A 15,795-nucleotide genomic window follows, 5' to 3' on the forward strand; every position below is an offset into this window, starting at 1 on the left:
CGGAATTGAAAAATGTATCCATATATTTAATTAAAAAACCATAATAGCTGAAAAATACGCACCGTTGCCTCAAGTTAAGAAATTTGCCAGGGGCCAATATACGAAACTATCCCCTGCCGTCCGAGCAAACCTATATAGCATATATCCACCGTAAAAGAAACTGAAATTGCAAATAAAGGACTATTTGAAGACATTTCAGTTACTTTTGTAATGTTGAAACATAAGCTATAAAGTTATTCGGAATACTAAGACATCAGCAGTACCATGGCCCTGAATCGTTTTAATTTATTTTCATTACTTAGAGGCACACTTCCTACTCCAGACACAAATGTCAGTTGATAAACGTCAGTAAACGTCAAGAAATCATACTTACCTGGACCAGGGAGTACCGTGATCAGCTAGGCGGTTTCCCCAGGATGAGGCCTTTCCATTGCACTTCGGTTGGGCTGAAACCTGCGATCACCCCAAATGTGGGTGACTCGGGGTCGTTATTTATTAGTGTGGGGGTCTGCGTTCGCGCTAACCCCTGATAATTCAATTAAAAATAACCAATAATCTCAAGCTTATGACAAAATTAGTCTGGATGTCTCTGATTAGCACGTGCCAATCGATAATGTTATTATTTCTTACACTGCTCTTTCAAGGGGTGGGTACCCCGGGTGGTCTAAATAGCCCACCATTACGGATCGCGGCCATCTCACCTGTCTGCGTGTGTTTGAGTTTCGGATTTGGCCCATGTGGTTATCAGAGAAAGCTTGCCAGTATGTTATCATGGGTCGGGAGTTCTTTCCGTTCATTTTTCTTCTCCCGGGTTCTTCCTCCACCATTTATATTGCCTGCCATGCATAGCCTATCTTGTGCTGAAAAATGGCATTAAACCCTACAACAAACAAATTTCAAAGAGCCATCTCACAACGAACGTGTGAAATATCTTTGAGTAACAGCGATCCAGCATATTTGTGAGAGAAAGAAAGAAAGAAAGAGAAATAAATGGAAACATGCTTACTGGATTCGACGAAAATCAAGTTTTATTTTCACAGAACTTCTCTGCAGTAGAGAGAGAGAGAGAGAGAGAGAGAGAGAGAGAAAAACAATATCTTCAAATAACAGGAACAACTTCGTTAATACAGCAAGCTTGTTGTCCTTATCAAAAGCAGTGACAGCTTCATCATAAGTCTCATTGTAGAGATCATCTGCATCACCAGTTACTTCTGTATCAGCAGCACTTTCAACAATCCAAAGCTTCTAGACTCGGAGTACGGCGAAGCGTAGCTGGCCAATCAGTGGCACAAAGATTTCAAATTTAATAAAACAGAGGAAACAAATAGTAGTATTCCTTTGACCTGACAAGTCGATTTGCAGTGGTTCATAGCAAAAGAGGTTGATGCACTGCAACCTCAAATTTATACCTGCATTTTTCATTTATGACACCAAGCGATCTTGCCAGTGCAAACACAATCCCTTTCCCTACGTAACAGTTCGGGAAAGCATTGTGTACTAAACAGCTGGATGTGATTGACCATAGTTCTTGCTAGACGACTATTGCTATTTCACTGTCAACTTGCTGTGAAGTAACTATGGGAGGTCAATGGCTGATATCAGTTTCAAGAACAAGACAAGCCCGAAACGCGGAATTGAAAAATGTATCCATATATTTAATTAAAAAACCATAATAGCTGAAAAATACGCACCGTTGCCTCAAGTTAAGAAATTTGCCAGGGGCCAATATACGAAACTATCCCCTGCCGTCCGAGCAAACCTATATAGCATATATCCACCGTAAAAGAAACTGAAATTGCAAATAAAGGACTATTTGAAGACATTTCAGTTACTTTTGTAATGTTGAAACATAAGCTATAAAGTTATTCGGAATACTAAGACATCAGCAGTACCATGGCCCTGAATCGTTTTAATTTATTTTCATTACTTAGAGGCACACTTCCTACTCCAGACACAAATGTCAGTTGATAAACGTCAGTAAACGTCAAGAAATCATACTTACCTGGACCAGGGAGTACCGTGATCAGCTAGGCGGTTTCCCCAGGATGAGGCCTTTCCATTGCACTTCGGTTGGGCTGAAACCTGCGATCACCCCAAATGTGGGTGACTCGGGGTCGTTATTTATTAGTGTGGGGGTCTGCGTTCGCGCTAACCCCTGATAATTCAATTAAAAATAACCAATAATCTCAAGCTTATGACAAAATTAGTCTGGATGTCTCTGATTAGCACGTGCCAATCGATAATGTTATTATTTCTTACACTGCTCTTTCAAGGGGTGGGTACCCCGGGTGGTCTAAATAGCCCACCATTACGGATCGCGGCCATCTCACCTGTCTGCGTGTGTTTGAGTTTCGGATTTGGCCCATGTGGTTATCAGAGAAAGCTTGCCAGTATGTTATCATGGGTCGGGAGTTCTTTCCGTTCATTTTTCTTCTCCCGGGTTCTTCCTCCACCATTTATATTGCCTGCCATGCATAGCCTATCTTGTGCTGAAAAATGGCATTAAACCCTACAACAAACAACTTTCAAAGAGCCATCTCACAACGAACGTGTGAAATATCTTTGAGTAACAGCGATCCAGCATATCTGTGAGAGAAAGAAAGAAAGAAAGAGAAATAAATGGAAACATGCTTACTGGATTCGACGAAAATCAAGTTTTATTTTCACAGAACTTCTCTGCAGTAGAGAGAGAGAGAGAGAGAGAGAGAGAGAGAGAGAGAGAGAGAGAGAGAGAGAAACAATATCTTCAAATAACAGGAACAACTTCGTTAATACAGCAAGCTTGTTGTCCTTATCAAAAGCAGTGACAGCTTCATCATAAGTCTCATTGTAGAGATCATCTGCATCACCAGTTACTTCTGTATCAGCAGCACTTTCAACAATCCAAAGCTTCTAGACTCGGAGTACGGCGAAGCGTAGCTGGCCAATCAGTGGCACAAAGATTTCAAATTTAATAAAACAGAGGAAACAAATAGTAGTATTCCTTTGACCTGACAAGTCGATTTGCAGTGGTTCATAGCAAAAGAGGTTGATGCACTGCAACCTCAAATTTATACCTGCATTTTTCATTTATGACACCAAGCGATCTTGCCAGTGCAAACACAATCCCTTTCCTTACGTAACAGTTCGGGAAAGCATTGTGTACTAAACAGCTGGATGTGATTGACCATAGTTCTTGCTAGACGACTATTGCTATTTCACTGTCAACTTGCTGTGAAGTAACTATGGGAGGTCAATGGCTGATATCAGTTTCAAGAACAAGACAAGCCCGAAACGCGGAATTGAAAAATGTATCCATATATTTAATTAAAAAACCATAATAGCTGAAAAATACGCACCGTTGCCTCAAGTTAAGAAATTTGCCAGGGGCCAATATACGAAACTATCCCCTGCCGTCCGAGCAAACCTATATAGCATATATCCACCGTAAAAGAAACTGAAATTGCAAATAAAGGACTATTTGAAGACATTTCAGTTACTTTTGTAATGTTGAAACATAAGCTATAAAGTTATTCGGAATACTAAGACATCAGCAGTACCATGGCCCTGAATCGTTTTAATTTATTTTCATTACTTAGAGGCACACTTCCTACTCCAGACACAAATGTCAGTTGATAAACGTCAGTAAACGTCAAGAAATCATACTTACCTGGACCAGGGAGTACCGTGATCAGCTAGGCGGTTTCCCCAGGATGAGGCCTTTCCATTGCACTTCGGTTGGGCTGAAACCTGCGATCACCCCAAATGTGGGTGACTCGGGGTCGTTATTTATTAGTGTGGGGGTCTGCGTTCGCGCTAACCCCTGATAATTCAATTAAAAATAACCAATAATCTCAAGCTTATGACAAAATTAGTCTGGATGTCTCTGATTAGCACGTGCCAATCGATAATGTTATTATTTCTTACACTGCTCTTTCAAGGGGTGGGTACCCCGGGTGGTCTAAATAGCCCACCATTACGGATCGCGGCCATCTCACCTGTCTGCGTGTGTTTGAGTTTCGGATTTGGCCCATGTGGTTATCAGAGAAAGCTTGCCAGTATGTTATCATGGGTCGGGAGTTCTTTCCGTTCATTTTTCTTCTCCCGGGTTCTTCCTCCACCATTTATATTGCCTGCCATGCATAGCCTATCTTGTGCTGAAAAATGGCATTAAACCCTACAACAAACAACTTTCAAAGAGCCATCTCACAACGAACGTGTGAAATATCTTTGAGTAACAGCGATCCAGCATATTTGTGAGAGAAAGAAAGAAAGAAAGAGAAATAAATGGAAACATGCTTACTGGATTCGACGAAAATCAAGTTTTATTTTCACAGAACTTCTCTGCAGTAGAGAGAGAGAGAGAGAGAGAGAGAAACAATATCTTCAAATAACAGGAACAACTTCGTTAATACAGCAAGCTTGTTGTCCTTATCAAAAGCAGTGACAGCTTCATCATAAGTCTCATTGTAGAGATCATCTGCATCACCAGTTACTTCTGTATCAGCAGCACTTTCAACAATCCAAAGCTTCTAGACTCGGAGTACGGCGAAGCGTAGCTGGCCAATCAGTGGCACAAAGATTTCAAATTTAATAAAACAGAGGAAACAAATAGTAGTATTCCTTTGACCTGACAAGTCGATTTGCAGTGGTTCATAGCAAAAGAGGTTGATGCACTGCAACCTCAAATTTATACCTGCATTTTTCATTTATGACACCAAGCGATCTTGCCAGTAAACACACAATCCCTTTCCCTACGTAACAGTTCGGGAAAGCATTGTGTACTAAACAGCTGGATGTGATTGACCATAGTTCTTGCTAGACGACTATTGCTATTTCACTGTCAACTTGCTGTGAAGTAACTATGGGAGGTCAATGGCTGATATCAGTTTCAAGAACAAGACAAGCCCGAAACGCGGAATTGAAAAATGTATCCATATATTTAATTAAAAAACCATAATAGCTGAAAAATACGCACCGTTGCCTCAAGTTAAGAAATTTGCCAGGGGCCAATATACGAAACTATCCCCTGCCGTCCGAGCAAACCTATATAGCATATATCCACCGTAAAAGAAACTGAAATTGCAAATAAAGGACTATTTGAAGACATTTCAGTTACTTTTGTAATGTTGAAACATAAGCTATAAAGTTATTCGGAATACTAAGACATCAGCAGTACCATGGCCCTGAATCGTTTTAATTTATTTTCATTACTTAGAGGCACACTTCCTACTCCAGACACAAATGTCAGTTGATAAACGTCAGTAAACGTCAAGAAATCATACTTACCTGGACCAGGGAGTACCGTGATCAGCTAGGCGGTTTCCCCAGGATGAGGCCTTTCCATTGCACTTCGGTTGGGCTGAAACCTGCGATCACCCCAAATGTGGGTGACTCGGGGTCGTTATTTATTAGTGTGGGGGTCTGCGTTCGCGCTAAGCCCTGATAATTCAATTAAAAATAACCAATAATCTCAAGCTTATGACAAAATTAGTCTGGATGTCTCTGATTAGCACGTGCCAATCGATAATGTTATTATTTCTTACACTGCTCTTTCAAGGGGTGGGTACCCCGGGTGGTCTAAATAGCCCACCATTACGGATCGCGGCCATCTCACCTGTCTGCGTGTGTTTGAGTTTCGGATTTGGCCCATGTGGTTATCAGAGAAAGCTTGCCAGTATGTTATCATGGGTCGGGAGTTCTTTCCGTTCATTTTTCTTCTCCCGGGTTCTTCCTCCACCATTTATATTGCCTGCCATGCATAGCCTATCTTGTGCTGAAAAATGGCATTAAACCCTACAACAAACAAATTTCAAAGAGCCATCTCACAACGAACGTGTGAAATATCTTTGAGTAACAGCGATCCAGCATATTTGTGAGAGAAAGAAAGAAAGAAAGAGAAATAAATGGAAACATGCTTACTGGATTCGACGAAAATCAAGTTTTATTTTCACAGAACTTCTCTGCAGTAGAGAGAGAGAGAGAGAGAGAGAGAGAGAAACAATATCTTCAAATAACAGGAACAACTTCGTTAATACAGCAAGCTTGTTGTCCTTATCAAAAGCAGTGAAGCTTCATCATAAGTCTCATTGTAGAGATCATCTGCATCACCAGTTACTTCTGTATCAGCAGCGCTTTCAACAATCCAAAGCTTCTAGACTCGGAGTACGGCGAAGCGTAGCTGGCCAATCAGTGGCACAAAGATTTCAAATTTAATAAAACAGAGGAAACAAAAAGTAGTATTCCTTTGACCTGACAAGTCGATTTGCAGTGGTTCATAGCAAAAGAGGTTGATGCACTGCAACCTCAAATTTATACCTGCATTTTTCATTTATGACACCAAGCGATCTTGCCAGTGCAAACACAATCCCTTTCCTTACGTAACAGTTCGGGAAAGCATTGTGTACTAAACAGCTGGATGTGATTGACCATAGTTCTTGCTAGACGACTATTGCTATTTCACTGTCAACTTGCTGTGAAGTAACTATGGGAGGTCAATAGCTGATATCAGTTTCAAGAACAAGACAAGCCCGAAACGCGGAATTGAAAAATGTATCCATATATTTAATTAAAAAACCATAATAGCTGAAAAATACGCACCGTTGCCTCAAGTTAAGAAATTTGCCAGGGGCCAATATACGAAACTATCCCCTGCCGTCCGAGCAAACCTATATAGCATATATCCACCGTAAAAGAAACTGAAATTGCAAATAAAGGACTATTTGAAGACATTTCAGTTACTTTTGTAATGTTGAAACATAAGCTATAAAGTTATTCGGAATACTAAGACATCAGCAGTACCATGGCCCTGAATCGTTTTAATTTATTTTCATTACTTAGAGGCACACTTCCTACTCCAGACACAAATGTCAGTTGATAAACGTCAGTAAACGTCAAGAAATCATACTTACCTGGACCAGGGAGTACCGTGATCAGCTAGGCGGTTTCCCCAGGATGAGGCCTTTCCATTGCACTTCGGTTGGGCTGAAACCTGCGATCACCCCAAATGTGGGTGACTCGGGGTCGTTATTTATTAGTGTGGGGGTCTGCGTTCGCGCTAACCCCTGATAATTCAATTAAAAATAACCAATAATCTCAAGCTTAGGACAAAATTAGTCTGGATGTCTCTGATTAGCACGTGCCAATCGATAATGTTATTATTTCTTACACTGCTCTTTCAAGGGGTGGGTACCCCGGGTGGTCTAAATAGCCCACCATTACGGATCGCGGCCATCTCACCTGTCTGCGTGTGTTTGAGTTTCGGATTTGGCCCATGTGGTTATCAGAGAAAGCTTGCCAGTATGTTATCATGGGTCGGGAGTTCTTTCCGTTCATTTTTCTTCTCCCGGGTTCTTCCTCCACCATTTATATTGCCTGCCATGCATAGCCTATCTTGTGCTGAAAAATGGCATTAAACCCTACAACAAACAACTTTCAAAGAGCCATCTCACAACGAACGTGTGAAATATCTTTGAGTAACAGCGATCCAGCATATTTGTGAGAGAAAGAAAGAAAGAAAGAGAAATAAATGGAAACATGCTTACTGGATTCGACGAAAATCAAGTTTTATTTTCACAGAACTTCTCTGCAGTAGAGAGAGAGAGAGAGAGAGAGAGAGAGAGAGAGAGAGAGAGAGAGAGAGAGAGAGAGAGAGAGAAACAATATCTTCAAATAACAGGAACAACTTCGTTAATACAGCAAGCTTGTTGTCCTTATCAAAAGCAGTGACAGCTTCATCATAAGTCTCATTGTAGAGATCATCTGCATCACCAGTTACTTCTGTATCAGCAGCACTTTCAACAATCCAAAGCTTCTAGACTCGGAGTACGGCGAAGCGTAGCTGGCCAATCAGTGGCACAAAGATTTCAAATTTAATAAAACAGAGGAAACAAATAGTAGTATTCCTTTGACCTGACAAGTCGATTTGCAGTGGTTCATAGCAAAAGAGGTTGATGCACTGCAACCTCAAATTTATACCTGCATTTTTCATTTATGACACCAAGCGATCTTTCCAGTGCAAACACAATCCCTTTCCTTACGTAACAGTTCGGGAAAGCATTGTGTACTAAACAGCTGGATGTGATTGACCATAGTTCTTGCTAGACGACTATTGCTATTTCACTGTCAACTTGCTGTGAAGTAACTATGGGAGGTCAATGGCTGATATCAGTTTCAAGAACAAGACAAGCCCGAAACGCGGAATTGAAAAATGTATCCATATATTTAATTAAAAAACCATAATAGCTGAAAAATACGCACCGTTGCCTCAAGTTAAGAAATTTGCCAGGGGCCAATATACGAAACTATCCCCTGCCGTCCGAGCAAACCTATATAGCATATATCCACCGTAAAAGAAACTGAAATTGCAAATAAAGGACTATTTGAAGACATTTCAGTTACTTTTGTAATGTTGAAACATAAGCTATAAAGTTATTCGGAATACTAAGACATCAGCAGTACCATGGCCCTGAATCGTTTTAATTTATTTTCATTACTTAGAGGCACACTTCCTACTCCAGACACAAATGTCAGTTGATAAACGTCAGTAAACGTCAAGAAATCATACTTACCTGGACCAGGGAGTACCGTGATCAGCTAGGCGGTTTCCCCAGGATGAGGCCTTTCCATTGCACTTCGGTTGGGCTGAAACCTGCGATCACCCCAAATGTGGGTGACTCGGGGTCGTTATTTATTAGTGTGGGGGTCTGCGTTCGCGCTAACCCCTGATAATTCAATTAAAAATAACCAATAATCTCAAGCTTATGACAAAATTAGTCTGGATGTCTCTGATTAGCACGTGCCAATCGATAATGTTATTATTTCTTACACTGCTCTTTCAAGGGGTGGGTACCCCGGGTGGTCTAAATAGCCCACCATTACGGATCGCGGCCATCTCACCTGTCTGCGTGTGTTTGAGTTTCGGATTTGGCCCATGTGGTTATCAGAGAAAGCTTCACAGTATGTTATCATGGGTCGGGAGTTCTTTCCGTTCATTTTTCTTCTCCCGGGTTCTTCCTCCACCATTTATATTGCCTGCCATGCATAGCCTATCTTGTGCTGAAAAATGGCATTAAACCCTACAACAAACAACTTTCAAAGAGCCATCTCACAACGAACGTGTGAAATATCTTTGAGTAACAGCGATCCAGCATATTTGTGAGAGAAAGAAAGAAAGAAAGAGAAATAAATGGAAACATGCTTACTGGATTCGACGAAAATCAAGTTTTATTTTCACAGAACTTCTCTGCAGTAGAGAGAGAGAGAGAGAGAGAGAGAAACAATATCTTCAAATAACAGGAACAACTTCGTTAATACAGCAAGCTTGTTGTCCTTATCAAAAGCAGTGACAGCTTCATCATAAGTCTCATTGTAGAGATCATCTGCATCACCAGTTACTTCTGTATCAGCAGCACTTTCAACAATCCAAAGCTTCTAGACTCGGAGTACGGCGAAGCGTAGCTGGCCAATCAGTGGCACAAAGATTTCAAATTTAATAAAACAGAGGAAACAAATAGTAGTATTCCTTTGACCTGACAAGTCGATTTGCAGTGGTTCATAGCAAAAGAGGTTGATGCACTGCAACCTCAAATTTATACCTGCATTTTTCATTTATGACACCAAGCGATCTTGCCAGTAAACACACAATCCCTTTCCCTACGTAACAGTTCGGGAAAGCATTGTGTACTAAACAGCTGGATGTGATTGACCATAGTTCTTGCTAGACGACTATTGCTATTTCACTGTCAACTTGCTGTGAAGTAACTATGGGAGGTCAATGGCTGATATCAGTTTCAAGAACAAGACAAGCCCGAAACGCGGAATTGAAAAATGTATCCATATATTTAATTAAAAAACCATAATAGCTGAAAAATACGCACCGTTGCCTCAAGTTAAGAAATTTGCCATTGGCCAATATACGAAACTATCCCCTGCCGTCCGAGCAAACCTATATAGCATATATCCACCGTAAAAGAAACTGAAATTGCAAATAAAGGACTATTTGAAGACATTTCAGTTACTTTTGTAATGTTGAAACATAAGCTATAAAGTTATTCGGAATACTAAGACATCAGCAGTACCATGGCCCTGAATCGTTTTAATTTATTTTCATTACTTAGAGGCACACTTCCTACTCCAGACACAAATGTCAGTTGATAAACGTCAGTAAACGTCAAGAAATCATACTTACCTGGACCAGGGAGTACCGTGATCAGCTAGGCGGTTTCCCCAGGATGAGGCCTTTCCATTGCACTTCGGTTGGGCTGAAACCTGCGATCACCCCAAATGTGGGTGACTCGGGGTCGTTATTTATTAGTGTGGGGGTCTGCGTTCGCGCTAATCCCTGATAATTCAATTAAAAATAACCAATAATCTCAAGCTTATGACAAAATTAGTCTGGATGTCTCTGATTAGCACGTGCCAATCGATAATGTTATTATTTCTTACACTGCTCTTTCAAGGGGTGGGTACCCCGGGTGGTCTAAATAGCCCACCATTACGGATCGCGGCCATCTCACCTGTCTGCGTGTGTTTGAGTTTCGGATTTGGCCCATGTGGTTATCAGAGAAAGCTTGCCAGTATGTTATCATGGGTCGGGAGTTCTTTCCGTTCATTTTTCTTCTCCCGGGTTCTTCCTCCACCATTTATATTGCCTGCCATGCATAGCCTATCTTGTGCTGAAAAATGGCATTAAACCCTACAACAAACAAATTTCAAAGAGCCATCTCACAACGAACGTGTGAAATATCTTTGAGTAACAGCGATCCAGCATATTTGTGAGAGAAAGAAAGAAAGAAAGAGAAATAAATGGAAACATGCTTACTGGATTCGACGAAAATCAAGTTTTATTTTCACAGAACTTCTCTGCAGTAGAGAGAGAGAGAGAGAGAGAGAGAGAAACAATATCTTCAAATAACAGGAACAACTTCGTTAATACAGCAAGCTTGTTGTCCTTATCAAAAGCAGTGAAGCTTCATCATAAGTCTCATTGTAGAGATCATCTGCATCACCAGTTACTTCTGTATCAGCAGCGCTTTCAACAATCCAAAGCTTCTAGACTCGGAGTACGGCGAAGCGTAGCTGGCCAATCAGTGGCACAAAGATTTCAAATTTAATAAAACAGAGGAAACAAAAAGTAGTATTCCTTTGACCTGACAAGTCGATTTGCAGTGGTTCATAGCAAAAGAGGTTGATGCACTGCAACCTCAAATTTATACCTGCATTTTTCATTTATGACACCAAGCGATCTTGCCAGTGCAAACACAATCCCTTTCCTTACGTAACAGTTCGGGAAAGCATTGTGTACTAAACAGCTGGATGTGATTGACCATAGTTCTTGCTAGACGACTATTGCTATTTCACTGTCAACTTGCTGTGAAGTAACTATGGGAGGTCAATGGCTGATATCAGTTTCAAGAACAAGACAAGCCCGAAACGCGGAATTGAAAAATGTATCCATATATTTAATTAAAAAACCATAATAGCTGAAAAATACGCACCGTTGCCTCAAGTTAAGAAATTTGCCAGGGGCCAATATACGAAACTATCCCCTGCCGTCCGAGCAAACCTATATAGCATATATCCACCGTAAAAGAAACTGAAATTGCAAATAAAGGACTATTTGAAGACATTTCAGTTACTTTTGTAATGTTGAAACATAAGCTATAAAGTTATTCGGAATACTAAGACATCAGCAGTACCATGGCCCTGAATCGTTTTAATTTATTTTCATTACTTAGAGGCACACTTCCTACTCCAGACACAAATGTCAGTTGATAAACGTCAGTAAACGTCAAGAAATCATACTTACCTGGACCAGGGAGTACCGTGATCAGCTAGGCGGTTTCCCCAGGATGAGGCCTTTCCATTGCACTTCGGTTGGGCTGAAACCTGCGATCACCCCAAATGTGGGTGACTCGGGGTCGTTATTTATTAGTGTGGGGGTCTGCGTTCGCGCTAACCCCTGATAATTCAATTAAAAATAACCAATAATCTCAAGCTTAGGACAAAATTAGTCTGGATGTCTCTGATTAGCACGTGCCAATCGATAATGTTATTATTTCTTACACTGCTCTTTCAAGGGGTGGGTACCCCGGGTGGTCTAAATAGCCCACCATTACGGATCGCGGCCATCTCACCTGTCTGCGTGTGTTTGAGTTTCGGATTTGGCCCATGTGGTTATCAGAGAAAGCTTGCCAGTATGTTATCATGGGTCGGGAGTTCTTTCCGTTCATTTTTCTTCTCCCGGGTTCTTCCTCCACCATTTATATTGCCTGCCATGCATAGCCTATCTTGTGCTGAAAAATGGCATTAAACCCTACAACAAACAACTTTCAAAGAGCCATCTCACAACGAACGTGTGAAATATCTTTGAGTAACAGCGATCCAGCATATTTGTGAGAGAAAGAAAGAAAGAAAGAGAAATAAATGGAAACATGCTTACTGGATTCGACGAAAATCAAGTTTTATTTTCACAGAACTTCTCTGCAGTAGAGAGAGAGAGAGAGAGAGAGAGAGAGAAACAATATCTTCAAATAACAGGAACAACTTCGTTAATACAGCAAGCTTGTTGTCCTTATCAAAAGCAGTGAAGCTTCATCATAAGTCTCATTGTAGAGATCATCTGCATCACCAGTTACTTCTGTATCAGCAGCGCTTTCAACAATCCAAAGCTTCTAGACTCGGAGTACGGCGAAGCGTAGCTGGCCAATCAGTGGCACAAAGATTTCAAATTTAATAAAACAGAGGAAACAAAAAGTAGTATTCCTTTGACCTGACAAGTCGATTTGCAGTGGTTCATAGCAAAAGAGGTTGATGCACTGCAACCTCAAATTTATACCTGCATTTTTCATTTATGACACCAAGCGATCTTGCCAGTGCAAACACAATCCCTTTCCTTACGTAACAGTTCGGGAAAGCATTGTGTACTAAACAGCTGGATGTGATTGACCATAGTTCTTGCTAGACGACTATTGCTATTTCACTGTCAACTTGCTGTGAAGTAACTATGGAAGGTCAATGGCTGATATCAGTTTCAAGAACAAGACAAGCCCGAAACGCGGAATTGAAAAATGTATCCATATATTTAATTAAAAAACCATAATAGCTGAAAAATACGCACCGTTGCCTCAAGTTAAGAAATTTGCCATTGGCCAATATACGAAACTATCCCCTGCCGTCCGAGCAAACCTATATAGCATATATCCACCGTAAAAGAAACTGAAATTGCAAATAAAGGACTATTTGAAGACATTTCAGTTACTTTTGTAATGTTGAAACATAAGCTATAAAGTTATTCGGAATACTAAGACATCAGCAGTACCATGGCCCTGAATCGTTTTAATTTATTTTCATTACTTAGAGGCACACTTCCTACTCCAGACACAAATGTCAGTTGATAAACGTCAGTAAACGTCAAGAAATCATACTTACCTGGACCAGGGAGTACCGTGATCAGCTAGGCGGTTTCCCCAGGATGAGGCCTTTCCATTGCACTTCGGTTGGGCTGAAACCTGCGATCACCCCAAATGTGGGTGACTCGGGGTCGTTATATATTAGTGTGGGGGTCTGCGTTCGCGCTAACCCCTGATAATTCAATTAAAAATAACCAATAATCTCAAGCTTATGACAAAATTAGTCTGGATGTCTCTGATTAGCACGTGCCAATCGATAATGTTATTATTTCTTACACTGCTCTTTCAAGGGGTGGGTACCCCGGGTGGTCTAAATAGCCCACCATTACGGATCGCGGCCATCTCACCTGTCTGCGTGTGTTTGAGTTTCGGATTTGGCCCATGTGGTTATCAGAGAAAGCTTGCCAGTATGTTATCATGGGTCGGGAGTTCTTTCCGTTCATTTTTCTTCTCCCGGGTTCTTCCTCCACCATTTATATTGCCTGCCATGCATAGCCTATCTTGTGCTGAAAAATGGCATTAAACCCTACAACAAACAAATTTCAAAGAGCCATCTCACAACGAACGTGTGAAATATCTTTGAGTAACAGCGATCCAGCATATTTGTGAGAGAAAGAAAGAAAGAAAGAGAAATAAATGGAAACATGCTTACTGGATTCGACGAAAATCAAGTTTTATTTTCACAGAACTTCTCTGCAGTAGAGAGAGAGAGAGAGAGAGAGAGAGAGAGAGAGAGAGAGAAACAATATCTTCAAATAACAGGAACAACTTCGTTAATACAGCAAGCTTGTTGTCCTTATCAAAAGCAGTGACAGCTTCATCATAAGTCTCATTGTAGAGATCATCTGCATCACCAGTTACTTCTGTATCAGCAGCACTTTCAACAATCCAAAGCTTCTAGACTCGGAGTACGGCGAAGCGTAGCTGGCCAATCAGTGGCACAAAGATTTCAAATTTAATAAAACAGAGGAAACAAATAGTAGTATTCCTTTGACCTGACAAGTCGATTTGCAGTGGTTCATAGCAAAAGAGGTTGATGCACTGCAACCTCAAATTTATACCTGCATTTTTCATTTATGACACCAAGCGATCTTGCCAGTGCAAACACAATCCCTTTCCCTACGTAACAGTTCGGGAAAGCATTGTGTACTAAACAGCTGGATGTGATTGACCATAGTTCTTGCTAGACGACTATTGCTATTTCACTGTCAACTTGCTGTGAAGTAACTATGGGAGGTCAATGGCTGATATCAGTTTCAAGAACAAGACAAGCCCGAAACGCGGAATTGAAAAATGTATCCATATATTTAATTAAAAAACCATAATAGCTGAAAAATACGCACCGTTGCCTCAAGTTAAGAAATTTGCCAGGGGCCAATATACGAAACTATCCCCTGCCGTCCGAGCAAACCTATATAGCATATATCCACCGTAAAAGAAACTGAAATTGCAAATAAAGGACTATTTGAAGACATTTCAGTTACTTTTGTAATGTTGAAACATAAGCTATAAAGTTATTCGGAATACTAAGACATCAGCAGTACCATGGCCCTGAATCGTTTTAATTTATTTTCATTACTTAGAGGCACACTTCCTACTCCAGACACAAATGTCAGTTGATAAACGTCAGTAAACGTCAAGAAATCATACTTACCTGGACCAGGGAGTACCGTGATCAGCTAGGCGGTTTCCCCAGGATGAGGCCTTTCCATTGCACTTCGGTTGGGCTGAAACCTGCGATCACCCCAAATGTGGGTGACTCGGGGTCGTTATTTATTAGTGTGGGGGTCTGCGTTCGCGCTAACCCCTGATAATTCAATTAAAAATAACCAATAATCTCAAGCTTAGGACAAAATTAGTCTGGATGTCTCTGATTAGCACGTGCCAATCGATAATGTTATTATTTCTTACACTGCTCTTTCAAGGGGTGGGTACCCCGGGTGGTCTAAATAGCCCACCATTACGGATCGCGGCCATCTCACCTGTCTGCGTGTGTTTGAGTTTCGGATTTGGCCCATGTGGTTATCAGAGAAAGCTTGCCAGTATGTTATCATGGGTCGGGAGTTCTTTCCGTTCATTTTTCTTCTCCCGGGTTCTTCCTCCACCATTTATATTGCCTGCCATGCATAGCCTATCTTGTGCTGAAAAATGGCATTAAACCCTACAACAAACAACTTTCAAAGAGCCATCTCACAACGAACGTGTGAAATATCTTTGAGTAACAGCGATCCAGCATATTTGTGAGAGAAAGAAAGAAAGAAAGAGAAATAAATGGAAACATGCTTACTGGATTCGACGAAAATCAAGTTTTATTTTCACAGAACTTCTCTGCAGTAGAGAGAGAGAGAGAGAGAGAGAGAGAGAAACAATATCTTCAAATAACAGGAACAACTTCGTTAATACA

General features: G+C 40.9%; 10 non-coding genes across 10 annotated transcripts; all 10 read left to right on the forward strand.

Annotated features, from left to right (window-relative positions):
- Positions 1-365: 365 nt before the first annotated feature.
- Positions 366-529, forward strand: LOC149772303 (U1 spliceosomal RNA). Its single transcript, XR_016417843.1, has one exon. It is a non-coding gene; the product is annotated as a U1 spliceosomal RNA (small nuclear RNA).
- Positions 530-1,994: 1,465 nt separating this feature from the next.
- LOC149772304 (U1 spliceosomal RNA) lies at positions 1,995-2,158 on the forward strand. Its single transcript, XR_016417844.1, has one exon. It is a non-coding gene; the product is annotated as a U1 spliceosomal RNA (small nuclear RNA).
- A 1,483-nt stretch (positions 2,159-3,641) lies between these two features.
- On the forward strand, positions 3,642-3,805 carry LOC149772305 (U1 spliceosomal RNA). The gene has a single exon (XR_016417845.1). It is a non-coding gene; the product is annotated as a U1 spliceosomal RNA (small nuclear RNA).
- A 1,455-nt stretch (positions 3,806-5,260) lies between these two features.
- Positions 5,261-5,424, forward strand: LOC149772306 (U1 spliceosomal RNA). Its single transcript, XR_016417955.1, has one exon. It is a non-coding gene; the product is annotated as a U1 spliceosomal RNA (small nuclear RNA).
- Positions 5,425-6,882: 1,458 nt separating this feature from the next.
- On the forward strand, positions 6,883-7,046 carry LOC149772307 (U1 spliceosomal RNA). Its single transcript, XR_016417846.1, has one exon. It is a non-coding gene; the product is annotated as a U1 spliceosomal RNA (small nuclear RNA).
- Positions 7,047-8,541: 1,495 nt separating this feature from the next.
- LOC149772308 (U1 spliceosomal RNA) lies at positions 8,542-8,705 on the forward strand. The gene has a single exon (XR_016417847.1). It is a non-coding gene; the product is annotated as a U1 spliceosomal RNA (small nuclear RNA).
- A 1,455-nt stretch (positions 8,706-10,160) lies between these two features.
- LOC149772309 (U1 spliceosomal RNA) lies at positions 10,161-10,324 on the forward strand. Its single transcript, XR_016417910.1, has one exon. It is a non-coding gene; the product is annotated as a U1 spliceosomal RNA (small nuclear RNA).
- A 1,456-nt stretch (positions 10,325-11,780) lies between these two features.
- LOC149772310 (U1 spliceosomal RNA) lies at positions 11,781-11,944 on the forward strand. The gene has a single exon (XR_016417849.1). It is a non-coding gene; the product is annotated as a U1 spliceosomal RNA (small nuclear RNA).
- A 1,458-nt stretch (positions 11,945-13,402) lies between these two features.
- LOC149772311 (U1 spliceosomal RNA) lies at positions 13,403-13,566 on the forward strand. Its single transcript, XR_016417919.1, has one exon. It is a non-coding gene; the product is annotated as a U1 spliceosomal RNA (small nuclear RNA).
- A 1,471-nt stretch (positions 13,567-15,037) lies between these two features.
- LOC149772312 (U1 spliceosomal RNA) lies at positions 15,038-15,201 on the forward strand. Its single transcript, XR_016417850.1, has one exon. It is a non-coding gene; the product is annotated as a U1 spliceosomal RNA (small nuclear RNA).
- The last annotated feature ends 594 nt before the right edge of the window (positions 15,202-15,795 follow it).

This window comes from Sinohyriopsis cumingii, unplaced genomic scaffold, assembly GCF_028554795.1.
Source record: "Sinohyriopsis cumingii isolate HCF-2022 unplaced genomic scaffold, ASM2855479v2 utg001517l, whole genome shotgun sequence".
Taxonomy (NCBI): domain Eukaryota; kingdom Metazoa; phylum Mollusca; class Bivalvia; order Unionida; family Unionidae; genus Sinohyriopsis; species Sinohyriopsis cumingii.